The sequence below is a fragment of the Adiantum capillus-veneris genome, chromosome 30 (genome assembly GCF_014529385.1).
Source record: "Adiantum capillus-veneris isolate H3 chromosome 30, ASM1452938v2, whole genome shotgun sequence".
NCBI classification, from domain to species: Eukaryota; Viridiplantae; Streptophyta; class Polypodiopsida; order Polypodiales; family Pteridaceae; genus Adiantum; species Adiantum capillus-veneris.
Window position 1 is genome coordinate 65,519,262 of NC_140960.1, and position 14,466 is coordinate 65,533,727.

General features: G+C 40.7%; 1 pseudogene; it reads right to left on the reverse strand.

Moving 5' to 3' along the window:
* Positions 1-2,340: 2,340 nt before the first annotated feature.
* Positions 2,341-4,015, reverse strand: LOC147418102 (UDP glycosyltransferase 9-like; annotated as a pseudogene).
* Between the last annotated feature and the right edge of the window lie 10,451 nt (positions 4,016-14,466).

Consider the following 14,466-nt stretch of genomic DNA (forward strand, 5'->3'; position numbering starts at 1 on the left):
AAGTGGAGGAAGTTGTTTTCATAATCTCTGTACTGGTGAACAACCCATAGTTTTTTCTTTTCACACAGAAAGTAAGACCTCAACAAATTTGTTCATTTCTCAAATGAGCATAGCAAAAAAAATATCAACCTAATGCATGTCGACCAATAAATAGGAGTTCGGGTCTGAATATGACCACAATGCATAGTTTATGATAGTGAACATCAAGCCAGGAAATTCTTTCAAAAAATACTACTACTAGAAGAAATCCATGAGTCAAAGATAACGAGCATTCAAACTTAAAAAAGCCCCTATTCAAATAATATGACATCTTTTCTACCCACAAATCACCTAAATAATGCAGTGTATCCATCCAACGTGAAGAATCCAAGGCATTAGTAATCTTAACTGCATTAATAGCCAAAGGCAGGTAGAAGCAAGTGAAAGGCATAGGAGTATTATACTACTACCATGGCATAAAATTTCCTAATTAGAGGCCATGTGAAAATATGAGGGTGTTAAAAAAAGGAACTTTTCACTTACAGCTTTATCAACTACCATACTCACCTCATTTTTGTAGGTGCAACTAGCAATGGCCAGCATTATGCCGCTCCAACTATAGCTCATGCTTAAATGTTCAATGTTCATGGAAATGATATATTGCAGCAGGTCCCCATGCCTCGTTCTCAAGATTCACACCAATTCTTTTCCACGATGTTTGTCCGTGCAAGCAGCAAGCCCGGAAGAATTGGAAAGGAGTACGATTATTGTGAAAGTACAATTCTATCTTTGTTGTATGACCTTTCAAACCTGGTTATATTTCGTAGATCATCAAGATGGAGGGTACTTTGGCTGCTTCTTGACATGATGAGCACTCTCAAAAAAATAGTATGGTTTGAACCTCCAAAGCAAACTGGATTTAATGTATCATGAAACATGTTACAAGGGAAAAAAATACTAAAAAAAAGAATATAGGTTTTGAACACTAGAGCCATTAATCTTTATACATGGCACATTTGGAGACTCATAATTATAAAAGAGCTAGGTAATTTTGTTGTAAAACCATCTAGAAGCTAGGCTAATGTGGTGACTGAGTGGTCTTCACATCATGCTCATGCCAAAGACCATAGTCAAGGCCACAAAGATTGCCTCTAGCTAGAAGATCTCATCACCATCTTCCTACTTATTTGTATTTGTACCACTTCCTTTGCCAGGGCTGCATTGTCGTTGGAGAGGTGGTTCACAGAGCCCTTTGTTCCCAAGAAAAGGCTGAGGTGTATCGAATGTGCTCCATTGCTTGCAGCGCGAGATCGGGCCCTCCAGATTGTTATCAGACATATCCACCACACAAATGTAAGTGTGCATAAGGCCTCTCTAGGGATCTCTCCATCCAGTTCATTCTTAGCCAAATCCAGGGAGAGTGACTGCTAAAGCTTGCCAAGGTTTTTTGGGATGGTTCTAGTGAGATGATTGTGGGATAAGCTCAAGAAGATCAAACCAATAAGCGAACCTAGTTGGGGGGGGATACCCCCCACAAGAGAATTGCTAGAGAGGTCTACACACACTATGGCCCTGAGGATGTAGGTCAAGCAAAGCTCGCCCCCTTTACCCGCAAATGTGATCTCCTCATTGTACAAGGTAGTGCTTGAGTCCTTGCCAGCTTCCACGTTGTAGAGAAAACCCTGTAGCAATTTCTGGTCATGGCTTTCACCACGAATGTCTCCACTCAAGTTGTTAAAGGAGAGGTCAAGAACATGAAGCAGAGAGGTATTCCATTTTGTGTGTGAGAGAGAGCCAAAGAAGTTGTTGTGACTGAGGATCAAAACACGCAGAGATCGCATGTCCTCAAACCATGGAGGTATCCCACCCTCAAGGGCGTTGTGTGAAAGATCCATCACCGCAAGAGTTGCACTAAGATTGTGAAGAGAACTTGGAATACGGCCCGCCAACATGTTGTGCCGAAGCACCAATGACCGCAGTTTGCTGGCAATGCCGGCCTACGTTCGTGCGATCAATCCATGGAAAAGGATTGTTCTAGTGCTACTGAAATATGTTCTAGTGCTACTGAAATAGAAGATATCAAATTTCATCGATGATCATTTGGCCTAATGTGGAGTCGAATCAATGCACATTTGGATGATGCCCGTACATGATTACCATAACAATCGTGAACTAGTTCAATTTTTAGACTTCATCAATACTTTTGTGTGGTTCCATTTTTATGTATATTTAATAGTATCTCAATTTTTGTTTAATCCGTTTTTGGGAAACACACAGTTCCTCACAACATTATATATATATAGAAATGCCTACCAAACAAGCTCACTTCGACAATGATAAAAGACTCATCAGGGTGCTGGGCTACTGGCAAGGTAAGAGAGTTTCAATGAAAGCTTAAAGGTTGTTGGAGGATGAACCAGAGGCATCGAGGGCAGCGTGGCAAGCGATGTCTCGAGTCCGAGCAGCTGAGCTTCGCAAGGGTAAGTCTCATTTTCACCGGCAAAATGTCCCAAACAGGCAACCCGGCAAAGGCAGAAAAAGCGGGTAATATACCCAGCCAAAAGCAACCCTGCTCCCTCTTAGAGAGTAGGCTCGTTCCATCACTTTAAGCGGATGAAAGAAGAGACTACGCTCATTACCAAATGCAAAATCAGTGAGCGTAGAATATGACATAATATACAGGAGTTCTCTTGAGAATATCGTCAGTGACGCGCTTGTGAACAGTGTAGCGTCCTAAAGATGCTTTACAAGAAATTTTCACTCAATCCTGCACAAGATTTGAGAAATAGAAAAACTAAATTGGATTAGCAATAATATATAAGGATAAGGATATTATATGAGGGAGGCAAAAATTGGGCATATGATTATACTCTGTTGTCTGATTGCCATGTTGCACGAGGGATGATAGAATCAGACAGAGAGAGGTCATGAGCCTGTGACAAAAAAGAGAAGGGAAGCCTAAGTCTGCTCACTACAAAGTGCTAATAACCAAGGCAAAGGTGATGTGTGACGATGATTGGGATTGGGATAGCATATTGCTGGGTTTGTAATATGCTTGATCGCTTCTCCAATCGGTGTGGTGTGTACAATTGAATGCTAAAGGTGCAGCGACAAATCTAAAGAGCTCGACACCTCCGGTGCAACTTCCTTCACCTGCTGCTAAGCTGATGACATTGCATTCATCATATGGTTGCTATGCGTAGATGAATGAAAGGCTGCATGCAACATCGAAAACGAACCCATCCTATTCCAATTCCTCACGTCAGTAGTACTTATGCTGCTATGATTGTTATGAACTGCTGCAGGGCTTTGCCATGTAAAACTACTCATGTCTTCATCATCAGCAAATGGACTGGAAAATTGGCCTCCTCCAAAGCCGAATGAGCTGTCGAACTTGCCCACATGCATCATCTAAAATCACCTCCCGTATCATGTGTTCCACCTCAGCTCTGCTCACAATACAATCCTCACCTTCTCTCTTGAGCACAACCTCGTCCACCCACTTGCCATTCATGCCTTGGTCCCCAAACCTGGGGCCACATAACATGAGCACCCCCTTGCACAGTGCCTCCAGCGTTGGGTTCCAGCCGCAGTGTGTGAGAAACCCCGCTATCGCTGGGTGCACCAATATCTTCCTCTGTGGCGCCACCTCCCACATCACCAACGCCCTCCCTGCAGTCCTCTCCTCAAACCCGCTCCGCAACTGCTACGTCCGCGCCTATCCCTTTTGCTGCTGATCTGGAATCCTCAACACCCATACAAACTGCTCCTTACTGGCTTCCAGCCCCGCTGCAATCTCCTGTGCCTGAGTCAGAGCCTCTGACAGGCAGGCAATCACCCCAAACGCTACATACAACACTGATATTGCTGCCAGTTGCTCATCCAGCCACATCAAGCACGTCGTCCACCGCACATCCACATCCACTGTGCTTGCTTCGTTGCTCATCGCGTCCTTCATGAGGAAAGATGCTGGCAGAAGTGGACCCACGGCCTTTATGTCCATCTCAGGGGCTTTCTCCATCAGACCATCTATCATCTATCAGTCCATGTTTTTGCAGAGCTCACACGAGACCAGCGTGCGTGCTGCTTTGTCATTTGTCAGAGAAAACGATGTGAACCCATTTATGAATGACCTATGTGGCCACGATTTAAAAAATGACATTTTTCACAATTAATGCAAATCACTTTGTCAATCAAAGGGGGTGCGAAGGATTGCACTAGCGATGAAAAACAAAGAGGGAACTTTCAATGCATGTGTGTATGCATTTCCACCATAGGTGCTTCGAATGGAGCTCCATTGGGGCTCTCCCATGCCTCGAAAGGCATGGTGAGAGGGCAGCACGCGCCATGTCTTTCAAGGCATGGAAGAGTTTCATTGGAGTTTCTCATGCTTTGCAAGGCATGGTGAGACGGTAGCGTGCTGTCGTGCTGTGGCGCGTATATAGTAGGAACGAGCATTAAACGATTTATCTTGTGATTTTTTTTTTGACGCATAAGTATACTTCATATAATACTCATATGCATAAATAAAAGCTTTCTATCATATTTTAGTATTATCTTTGAAGTAATATAAATGTACATTACTATTAGAAAGTACTGCAAGAAAAGTATCAATAATTGTGTTTCTTTTTGTTTGAGAAAAAAGCATTTGTATATTTCTTTTAATATCTCAATTATATCCTACCATATATAAATTATTTTCTTCTTTTTACATTTATTTAATAATATAACCCTTCAACAATGCATACCTTCTTGGATACATACAAGAGGGAAGGGCCTACTAAAAGACTTTATGAAAAGGAAGATCCAAAGCTTCTTGAACCATTCCAATTTGAAAATCCCGACCTAAAAGCGTGAAGAAAAGGCCAAAACCAAATCAAGCTCTTTTAGTAGGCCAATTTTGCCTTTTGAAGCATGTCAATCCGAGTTACAAGTCAAAAGTTACAGGGAAACCAATGAAAAATCTTCTCACAACTACACTGCAAGAAAAGATGGTAAACAGGTGAATCAAGTGAAAAGAGGTAATCTTGGTCTTTTTCCATAAACTAAGATATTTGGAGGGTAAAAGACATAAGCATGTGAATGTGACACCTCAAAGATGCCTTGAAGGACAAGACACACAAGTTAGGACCCCCTGCTGGAGCCACACAGAAGATGCATAGGTGGGGCCCACATACATCATGCACCCACATGGAGCCGCAACGACCAAAAATGCTGAATTTCATGATATTTTGAGTCCTAATATTGCCCATTTTAAAAAATATCCAAGAACATTTGATTTGGGCTAAAACTTTAGCCTAATCAAGTGATTATGTAAAACATGGCTCCCTCACCTATAAAAAGGGCAACCTTCTCTTAATTGAGGCAAGTTATGAGTGAGTGAGAATAGCTCAATTCCATAGTGAGACACTCATCTTAGTGCCTTACTTTTCCTTGAATTGAAGAAAGGCTGAAGTCTTGCTTCATCTTCTCTCTCCATTAAGGTGGTGACGATTGCTCTCATGTAAGATATATGTTCCTAGTTTTTCTTTCATTTACATATCTAGTCCAATACTTGTCTCTAACTCCATCTCTATCTCTCATTATTTATCTTTAATACCACCACCACACTTAGATCTATCTCTAATTCTATCTTTACTCCTCCTTTCATCTCTCTTGTTGTGTCCTAATTTTTTCATTGGAAGGTATTCAAAGAGCAATCTTGTCAATGTAACGGGCACAACCTTCTTGCGGGAAACAATTATGTGCACAAGGTTAGTAACCATATCTTCATCTTTTAAAAGCACCTCTCTCTCTTAAGGTTCTCATTCTCTTCCACAAACTCTAGAATCTCCTTGCTACAGGTACTTCTCTCCCCGCAGTATCCTTATTGCCTAAGGGCAACAATAGGGCTTGGGAGAGAAACTCTCTTCTTCTTCTCCTTTCACTTCTTTCACACCTTTATCTTTGAACATACTAAGCATATCATCGATGAATAACCATAATCCACATAGAGGCGATTTCTTTCATTTCCATTGTGTGCAATCTATTAGGGTCAACATTTGGATTAGTCGAAAGATTCACTTTTAGCAACGCATAGTGTTTCTATTTGGTCCTGAAAGGCTCAACGAAATACTTCTCTCACCAAATCCCATCATACTACTTATTATTGACTATAACTTCTCTTTTGATGTGAGTGTGGTTATTTTATTATGAATCAAGAGGATTTGTACTCACAACTAATCCCCATCTCTAGGCAAAACATATACATTATAGTAAGCACAAAGCTACAGTTCCAAAGAGCAATCCGTAGCTTATTTGGACAACAAAGATTAAATATCATTAACTCATCCATTAACCCTTTTATCCTACCCATGATACGATATGATCGTAATCTCGATGTTTTCATTTTTGTTTTGTTTTGACTATCTTTCATGAGTGCTCTCCATCACTTGTGTGTTTGTAAGGGAAAGTGAGCGGCTTCTTTGGCTACATTTCTTCTTTAGCTTTAGAAGCTATGTTATCTACTACTTAGCTCCTTCTCATAACACTTGAGCTTCCTCACAAACTCTCACAGCAAGAGGCTCGGTGCCTTCCTGGCAAGACCGCCAACTTCTTGACATATTTTCGGTGAACCCGACGTGAAACTACCAGGGTGAGAGTTTGTGCGTAACCATGGGTGATCATGTTGAGCAACAGGGTATGCATTTTGACCCAACAACAATGCAAATGTTTCAAGTATTTGCAATGTTCATGCAACAACAACATGCTTCTGAAAGAAGGGAGATTTCAGCAACGAAGGCCATACAAGCGCTCGTCAACAGAATGGATCAATTCAATGGCAAAGATGTAACCAAGTACTTACGCGAGTATATGAAAGAGATGGATCTGCGTCGCGTGTCATAAGGTGAGATGATTCAAAGCTTTGAGCTAGTTGTTGCTCCAGAAATTAGGGAGCATGTTAGGGCAATTAAAGATGGGCATGGAAGAAATTGGGAAGAACTCAAAGTAGCTTTAAAGGAGGAATATTTCATGGAGGACTCAGAGAGAGTGACCAAAAGGACATTCTTAGAATGGGTAGTCAAGCCAAAGCAAGGACTATCAATAACAGAGCTACTTAGGGAATTTGAGCGGCGCTATGCACAACTCACCAGGACAGAAAGGGTCACATTAGATGCAGAGAAGAAAAATATTTTCTTACAATCCGCAGGTAAAGAGTTTCAAGAAAATTTGGAGCTTCTCCTTGAAGATAAAGATGCTGAGCAAGGACTAAAGACCGACTGGAATGAAGTTGAAGGTGCAGTCTCATTGCTTGCCAAACGACAAAGAAGAAGGGACAAGATGGTAGTAAACACTACAAGTCCTTCAATCTCAACTTGTGACAAAATGGTAAAGCCTACTTATATAGCTCCTAAGTTTGATGAGTCTATGCTAGATGAACTTGTGAAGGGAATGCGTAACTTGAAGGTGAAACTTGCAAAGCTTGAAGAGAAAGGCACACCATCAGGGTCACTTCTTAGGCAAAGACAACAGCCCAAGGAAGGGTTTGTTAATAGATGTATTTGGTGTGATAGTACAGACCATGTAAGAAGGGATTGTGATGATTTTAGTGATGCTTTGTCAAAAGATGTTGTCTTTTTTAAGGATGGTAAAATCCACTTAAGAGAGACAGGTCTACCCTTGAGAACTAACTTTGGGAAGGGGGGAATGCAAACCTTAGTTGAAGATATGGCAACTAACCATGCCACCTCTTCAGTTGAGGCAGCTACTTATGGAGTAAAAATTGAGCATCTTACTGATGAAGAGGTGAGTGACCATCATGGTCAAATTTGGCCAAATGTCATGCAATTAGCTAAAAAGGGAAAGCTTACAAAAGAGATTCTACATGAAGCAGGTGATTGCATACGTCTAGAAACAAGATGGAATGATCCAGTGGACTCATTGTCAGTGCATGCCTACATTACAAAATGCCAACAAAATGAGGCGATTGTAGAAGAGAAGCGCAGACGTGAGAATGCTGATGAAGGACCATCAAAAAGAGCTTCTGGAAGTGGGGAAAGAAGCGACTCAATGCCTTCCCAAACACCCTCAACACAAGGAGCATCTCCACCTGAAGTACTCATGGAGGAGTCTATAACAGTAAAGAAGAAAGATCCAACAAAAGGTAAGACAAAAGGCCCAACTTATAAACTACAATCTGATATTGAGGTTGCTACAAATTTAAAGAAATTCTTGGAGGAAAGGATCTTGAATAGCAAGATTGAGTTTACGCTGGGAGAAGTTCTTGGCATTGCAAAGTGTGAATTCCATGAGGAGATCATTGACATCATCAAGAGGAAGAGGCAAACCCTTGCTGAAGTTTCTCGTCCACAGGTTGAAGGGGAAACCTCGAAGACACAAGGGATGCATCTGCAAAATAAGGAGGATGATGGAGATTTTGTAGGATGCTACCAATCTAGTGGGAGAGTGAAGCAAGTGCATTTCTCAAATGATGATGAAGAAGTTGAAGATATTCCTAGGAGCTACTATTCACGAAGTCACTAGGCAAGGGCTACTACAGAAACTTTGGTCAAGGTAGGTAATCTTGAAGAGCCATTTGTTGCCTTGATTGACCATGGTTCAGAAATAAACATAATGTCAAAGAGTCTCTACAACAAGTGCAAATGGCCAATGGACACAGATCATGGTTGGATGGTAAAAGTGGCTAACAATTCATCCTGTGAATTGTATGCAGCATGTCTAGGTGTGAAGGTGACAATAGGTGATGTAAAGATTGACCAAAACTTCTTTGTACAGGATACATCTTCATATCATCTCATCCTTGGACAGCCCTACATTATGGGAGTTCGAATGGAAACAAAGGTAATGGACGATGGTTCGGCATATGCTAGGATACGTAGCAAAGATGGTAAGCGTGCTGTCCAATTTCTCACAGTTTGTGTGAACCATGAAAGAAATCATGACAACCTCAGAGAACATCCTCTACCAAAGGAGAGCAAAGAGTTTCATGACCATAGGGAAATGATGGGTTTTGGCCAAGTACCATTGTAAAGCGGGATTGCAGTGGTACAAAAAGAAAAAGGGTCTCGCCTGATCCAAAAATAGGTGAAACTTTTTCAACGAGCTCCTTGGTAATAAGGAATGGATCAGTATGTTTTGCAAAACTTGAAGATTTGAAGAGATGTGAGAGACAATATGTGCATAATGTACAAATAGGCATGAAAAAGAGTGGGTTGCTGGAGCCTACTGAAAATGTTTTGGGTTTGTGTGAACAAGTTTCTTTTGTAGATACTATGGGTGAGCTTGATGCTATAATGGGGTCTAGTTTGCATCTTGAAAATGAAGTTGTGGAAGTTTGCTCTATGGAAATGTATCAAGTAATAGAAGCCTTTAAAGAAAACCAAACAGTTGGCCTAGAAGTCCATGTTGAAACTAAGTACAAGAGTGTAGCAAAGAAGGTGAAACCAGTAGCTTCACCCTTACCACCCAACAATAGGGAAAAGATTGAGCACGCTTCTTTACAACCAAGTTTGAGGAATCCTAAGAATATTGGGCATACCTTCACAAAGGAGTCTTTCCAAGAGTTGCAGATTGGTCGCGAGGAGTTTCTAACACCGGAGGAGACAAAGTGCTTCAAAGAAATGCTTTCAAAGCATGGTAAGGCTTTTGCATTTGATCCACATGAGATAGGATGTGTTGATCCTTCAATTGTAGCTCCTATGGTAATTTTCACAATACCTCATGTGCCTTGGAATCTGCGGCCTACTGCAGTTCCAAAGGCTCATTTGCCAAAGTTAGTAGAGCTACTGAATGAAAAAATCAAAATGGGAATCTTGGAGCTTTCTTGTGCTTCATACTCAAACAGGTGGTTCACAGTTCCAAAGAAGAATGGTTCTCTACGCTTCATCCAAGATATGCAACTAGTGAACAAAGTGACAATTAGAAATGTAGGTACAGGTCCAATTGTGGATGAGTTTGCAGAGTCGTTTGCAGGGAGGGCAATCTACTCAATGGGGGATCTCTATTCAGGGTATGATCAATTTCAGCTTGCAATCGAAAGCAGAGACTTGACAACCATGAGAAAACCTTTCGGTTTGGTAAGGATGCGTACCTTGCCACAGGGAGCAACCAACTCGGTTGCACATATGATGAATGGGATGAATAAGGTCTTACGTGACTTTATTCCTCAAATCACAATGCCTTTCATTGATGATTTGCCTATCAAAGGATGTGAAGAAAGTGACAAAGATGAAGCTTTGGATCTCAAGGGATGTCGTAGGTTTGTGGTAAATCACATAAATGATTGTGATAAAATTTTGTCTAAGTTGGAAGAAGTGAATCTTACATTGTCAGGGAAAAAGTCTATGTTTGGTGTCAATGAAGTGCTCATTGTGGGGCACATGTGCGGGCCATATGGTAGGAAACCTTGTCCACCAAAGGTAGATGCCATCCAAAGAATGAAAGAAACATGCACTAGCATCACTGAGGTTAGAAGGTTTCTGGGAGCATGTGTCTTCTATGTTATTTGGATTCCACATTATGCACATGTAGCTGATCCTCTTTATCAGCTGCTTAGAAAGAATCAGAAGTTTAAATGGACAGAAGCACCTGTAAAATCCATGAAAAAAGCTAAAGGAGTTGCTCCAGTCAGCAACAACTTTGAGAAAGGTAGACTATGAGTGTCAAAGGCCAGTAATTGTGACAGTAGACACCAGTCCTACAGGGATTGGATGGGCAATAGGGCAAGATAACAAAGAAGGACATAGGTATGTGGTAAGATTTGGAGCAAAGGTACTAAGTGCTCGCCAAAGAAACTATCCACAGATAAAGAGAGAGTTATGGGGTATGGTTACAGCCTTGAAAAGTGGAAAAGAGTACCTAATTGGTGCATGTGTGGTTGTAGAAGCAGATTGTCTACCACTTCCTGGGATGATTACAAGTTTCTCAACGCCAGACATTGCTATGTTGCGGTGGATTGCCTACATTAAGTCCTTAAATCCCAAGTTTAAGCACATTGCAGGTAAAAACAATACAGTGGCAGATATGCTATCAAGGGCAAGGTATGAAGACGAGTCACAAATGATTGAAAAGGGAGATGATGTAGGCACAAAGTTCTATTCTATCTCTCATGTCAAAGGTAACAATATCTGCATGACTAATTCACTTGAATTGTTCTTGAAAGATTTTTATGAAGGTGATTGGCTTCTTATTGGAAGCTACTTGAGTACTCTAAAGAAACAGGATGATTGGTCTGAACAAGAATTCAAGAGGATACGTAGGAAAGCATATGGGTACTTTTTGAGGGATGGTTACTTGTGGAAGCATCCTAAACAAAAGGGTGCTACACCACAACGGGTTATATGTAAAAAAGAGACTCAAGTAAAGCTCATGCAAGAGTTTCATGAGACTTTATGGGCTGGACACAGGGGCAACCTTCTCCAAGTTGAAAGAAAAATACTGGTGGAAGGGTATGTATAAAGATGTATCTCAGTTTGTAGAGTCGTGTGTAACTTGTCAAATGTATTCAAATGTCCGACATCGTGATGGATTGCACCCTGCATATCCACTAGCCATGCACTATAAATGGGTTGTGGATCTAGTCACAATGCCTTTAGGACTCTGGCAAATGAGATACTTGGTTCTTGCTCGAGAGGACCTAACTAACCAGGTTGAAGGAAGAGCATTAAGAGCTAAAACCACAGAAGCTGTGTGCAAATTCCTTCTTGATGAGGTGATTTACCGTTATGGTTGTGTGGGAAAAATCACTACAGATAGAGGTGAACTGGATGCCGAAGAAGCAAGGGAGTTCTTTTCTAGATTAGGAATCAAGCTTTCTCTTACTACAGCTTACAACCCTGAAGGCAATGGAAAGAGTGAAAGAGGGCATCCTCCTTCATCAAAGCTTTGGCCAAGGCTTGCGAAGGAAGAGTTGGTGAGTGGACAAAACTGTTACCATATGCTTTATGGGCTGATCATACAACACGTAGCTCAGTAACTGGCTACATGCCTGCGGAGCTAATGTATGGTCAAAAGCAAGTGATACCGATTGAAGATACAATTCCCACATGGAATGTACTACCTTGGCAAGAGGGGCTTAGCAGGGAAGATCTCCTTGCACTGCGTATAAGGCAACTTGAGAGAAGACCTGGAGACATTGAAGCTGCAAAAGAATAACTCAAAAATGTAAGGTTGAAAAACAAGGACTAATTTGATAAGCGGCATCGACTCAGGAGCAAAGCAATTGACAAAGGTGACTGGGTTTTAGTGTATGATAGTAGTTTTGATAACCAGCACACAGTCATGCGTAAGTTCTCAAAAAGATGGTTTGGACCGTATGTTGTAAAGCATGTGTATGAAAATGATACTTACAGCTTGTCTGGTACACAAGTAAAGATTCCCATTGCGGGAAAAAGGATTAAAATGTTTAAGAGAAGAGGAGACAATGATCTAGAAGATGTTGATGAGGAAGAAGAGAAAAACACAGGTGAAGATCAAATTGAACATGAAGCTCTGGAATCATCTAGTGAAGAACAAATCAAGGAAGATGTACAAGAGGTCTGATCTTACAAAGAGACTATGTGGCACATACCAGAGGATGTGCAGGTTTAGAGGGGGTGGATGTCGTGCTGTGGCACGTATATAGTGGGAACGTGCATTAAACGATTTATCTTGTGACTTTTTTTGACGCATAAGTATACTTCATATATTACTCATATGCATTAATAAAATCTTTCTACTATACCTTAGTATTACCTTTGAAGTAATATAAATGTACATTACTATTAGAAAGTACTGCAAGAGAAGTATCAATAATTGTGCCTCTTTTTGTCTGGGGGAAAAGAATTTGTATATTTCTTCTAATATCTCAGCTATACCCTACCATATATAAATTATTTTCTTATTTTTACATTTATTTAATAATATAACCCTTCAATAATGCATACCTTCTTGGATACATACAAGAGGGAAGGGCCTACTAGAAGACTTTGTGAAAAGGAAGATACAAAGCTTCTTGGACCATCCCAATTTGAAAATACCAACCTAAGGGCGTGGAGAAAAGGCCAAAACCAAGCCAAGCTCTTTTAGTAGGTCAATTTTTCCTCTTGAAGCATGTCAATCTGAGTTACAGGGAAACCAGTGAAAAACCCTCTCACAACTACACTGCAAGAAGAGATGGTAAACAGGTAATCTTGCTCTTTTTCCATAAAATAAGATATTTGGAGGGTAAAAGACATAAGCATGTGAATGTGACACCTCAAAGATGCCTTGAAGGACAAAACACACAAGTTGGGACCCCCTGCTGGAGCCACACAGAAGATGCCTAGGTGGGGCCCACATACATCATGCACCCACATGGAGCCTCAACGACCACAAATGCTGAATTTCATGATATTTTGAGTCCTAATATTGCCCATTTTAAGAAATATCCAAAGAACATTTGATTTGGGCTAACTCTTTAGCATAATCAAGTGATTATGTAAAACATGGCTCCCTCACCTATAAAAAGGGCAACCTTCTCTTCATTGAGGCAAGTTATGAGTGAGTGAGAATAGCTCAATTCCATAGTGAGACACTCATCTTAGTGCCTTAATTTCCCTTGAAGAAAGGCTGAAGTCTTGCCTCATCTTCTCTCTGCGTTAAGGTAGTGACGATTGCTCTCATGTAAGATATATGTTGCTAGTTTTTCTTTCACTTACATATCTAGTCCAATACTTGTCTCTAACTCCATCTCTATCTCTCATTGTTTATCTTTAATACCACCACCACACTTAGATCTATCTCTAATTCTATCCTTACTCCTCCTTTCATATCTCTTGTTGTGTCCTAATTGTTTCATTGGAAGGTATTCAAGTAGCAATCTTGTCAATGTAACGGGCACAACCTTCTTGCGGGAAACAATTATGTGCACAAGTTTAGTAACCATATCTTCATCTTTCACAAGCATCTCTCTCTCTTAAGGTTCTCATTCTCTTCCACAAACTCTAGAATCTCCTTGCTACAGGTACTTCTCTCCCCGCAGTATCCTTATTGCCTAAGGGCAACAATAGGGCTTGGGAGAGAAACTCTCTTCTTCTTCTCCTTTCACTTCTTTCACGCCTTTATCTTTGAACATACTAAGCATATCATCGATGAATAACCATAATCCACATAGAGGCAATTTCTTTCATTTCCATTCTGTGCAATCTATTAGGGTCAAAATTTGGATCAGTCAAAAGATTCACTTTCAGCAACGCATAGTGTTTCTATTTGGTCCTGAAAGGCTCAACGAAATACTTCTCTCACCAGATCCCATCATACTACCTATTATTGACTATAAATTCTCTTTTGATGTGAGTGTGGTTATTTTATTATGAATAAAGAGGATTTGTACTCACAACTAATCCCCATCTCTAGGCAAAACATATACATTATAGTAAGCACAAAGCTACAGTTCCAAAGAGCAATCCGTAGCTTATTTGGACAATAAAGATTAAATATCATTAACTCATCCATTAACCATTTTATCCT